Raw genomic sequence first — 2,493 nt, 5'->3', positions numbered from 1 at the left:
TACAGTACTGATTGTGACCAATATCTTCAAAGAGTCCACTATCGCCTTTTAACTAGTGACGCAACGAAGTCTGTCAACGCCGACGGATTAATAGCTGTGAGGATGGTGACAGAAGACTTTTATCCTTCCCATGACAGTAACGGTTCTTAGAAAGAGAACTTAACAATAAACCAATGATTCAAGGACGATCCGTCCAATTTCTTTATATGTAAATGGTATAAAATAGGTCTTGGTGTTAGGCAGGCCGGGTTTGGCATGAGTCGGGTATTAGCTAATAAAAGCGGGTTCAAGTCAGAGTTGAGTCAAGATTCTATGTTGTGAGATATGTATTTCCTAGCATAGAAATGAAACGCAAAGAACACAAGCAAACACAGATCGTTTACGTGGTTCGATCCAGCTGAATCTACGTCCACGGGAGGCCATAAATCAAATAGTTCACTAAGGCAAAAGAAATGGAGAATATATAGCTTATACATAAAGATGAGTCATCATCTTCCTTCTATGTCTCAATCTCAAGCAACACCTTGATATAAGGCCTCAAGATGCTCTCCTCCTCTCTATCTCTCTAGCTATTCTCTCCTCCTTTGTGATAGCTTAAGATCTCTTCTCTTGCTTTCCTAAGCCTCACACCCTCTCTATTTATAGAAGCAAGAGAGTGGTAGGTGGGAGGTATGTGAGAGGGTAGGTGAGATGTGGTAGGTGAGCGGTACCACATTACAAAGTGTCCTTTTACCTTAGTTTAATAATTGAGGGTCAAAATATTGAGGGTCAAAATAATAATTCTCCACCTTAACCCTCAATTGAGAAGCTTTGAAGTAAAAATTCCCTCCACCTGGCCCCTGAGGGGCCCTCAGCCCTTGCTTGAGTTTGCTAAGTTCAAACAGTACATGGACTTAGCAATCACGGTTCTTTCGATAAGAGAGTACAACCCTTTTTTCCTGACTCTTTGTATGACGACACGAGGGTCTTTAGTTACTCTGATGCAGTCATTATCTGCCTTGAACGAGCATCCACTTGACTCCAGCGTACCTGAAGAAATAAGATTTCTTTTGGGCTCTGGTACGTACCTGACATTTTTCAGTACTCGTTTAACTCATCAAACATCCTTATCCTGATTGATCTACTTCCAACAATCCTGTGAGCTTTATTGTCTCCCAGTAGAACAGACCCATCATTTTCCTGTTGCAGTGTCTCGAATCAGTCTTTGTGAGGACACATGTGGAAAGAACACCCTGAGTCGAGGATACACTCCTTACTAGACTCAGATTCTTTGATCACAGGGCCTCAGCAGAATCGTAGTCATCAGAGGCTACGCTTGCTTCTCCTGATTCTTCTGACTCTTCTTGGTACTTATTCTTCCTGTCTGGGCAGTTCCTCTTAAAATGACTGTCCTTGTGACAATGATAGCACTTGACAGATCCCCTTGATGACTGATTTCCGCCATCCTTGCTTGACCTTGATCTGTACTGACCATTTCTTGAATCTTTCCTATCCGATCTTCCTCTGACAATAAGATTGTCTCCGCTGACTTCCTTGTCCCTGTCATGCTTCCTCTGAAATTCTTTGGCTCTAATAAGAGATAGAAGCCCCTTCTATAAAGCACACATCCTTGAAATGCTCGTAGCTCTTAGGAATAGAGTTTAGCAACAGCAGTGTGTTGTCCTCATCGTCCATCTTAACGTCGATGTTCTCAAGGTCATCGATGATCTTGTTGAACTCATCGATCTGCTCAGAGACGGATTTGTCTTCATGCATTTTGAAGGAGTATAGGTGCTGCTTCAGCCAGAGACTTTATCAGGCAGAGTACTTCGAGTTTGGCCCAAAGTGCTTGAGTCGTTGTCTCCCTCGACACCTCCCTCAGAACTTTGTCGCCCAGGCTCAGGATTATCAAACTGTGAGCCTTGTCCAGCATGCCGATCTTCTCCTTCACGGTCATGTCGGCCGGCAATGTCGCCGACCCATGCAAGGCTTCTGCAACGCTGAACCAATAGAGCTCTCATCTTTACTCTCCATAGGCCGAAGTCGTTCTTCCCGTTGAATTTCTCAATGTCGAATTTGACGGAACTCATTGCCGTTTTTAGGATTTCTTCCAATGAATTCTACCTGCTGCCCTTCCAAGAACTAGGCTTCTCCCCGTGAACTCTACTGCCTTCGCCAACTGAACAGAGAGCTCTGATCCCTTCTGGCAAAGATCACACATGTTCACCGGAGAAAACTTCTTGCTCTATGCTCGCGCCTCCTCCCCGCAGACACTCCTCTGTCAGACACTCCTCTGCGTCTAGCGGAACAAATCAAGAATTCCTCCTATGCCTGTCGCACAAGAATAACTGCATCTCTAGAGCCGCCGCGCCTCGCCAAACTGTTCAGGTCCTCCTGCTTCGCAAACTCCTGAACAGGGAACTCCCTGAACCCTTCTCTGTGCGATCTCCACCTCTTCCCTCTGGCCGAGCTGCTCGCAAGACCGAAATCCTCTGCTGGCAGCCCTGTCGCAAA

The sequence above is a fragment of the Phalaenopsis equestris genome, unplaced genomic scaffold (assembly GCF_001263595.1).
Source record: "Phalaenopsis equestris unplaced genomic scaffold, ASM126359v1 Scaffold000251, whole genome shotgun sequence".
Taxonomy (NCBI): domain Eukaryota; kingdom Viridiplantae; phylum Streptophyta; class Magnoliopsida; order Asparagales; family Orchidaceae; genus Phalaenopsis; species Phalaenopsis equestris.
Note: the sequence above shows the minus strand (reverse complement) of the source record.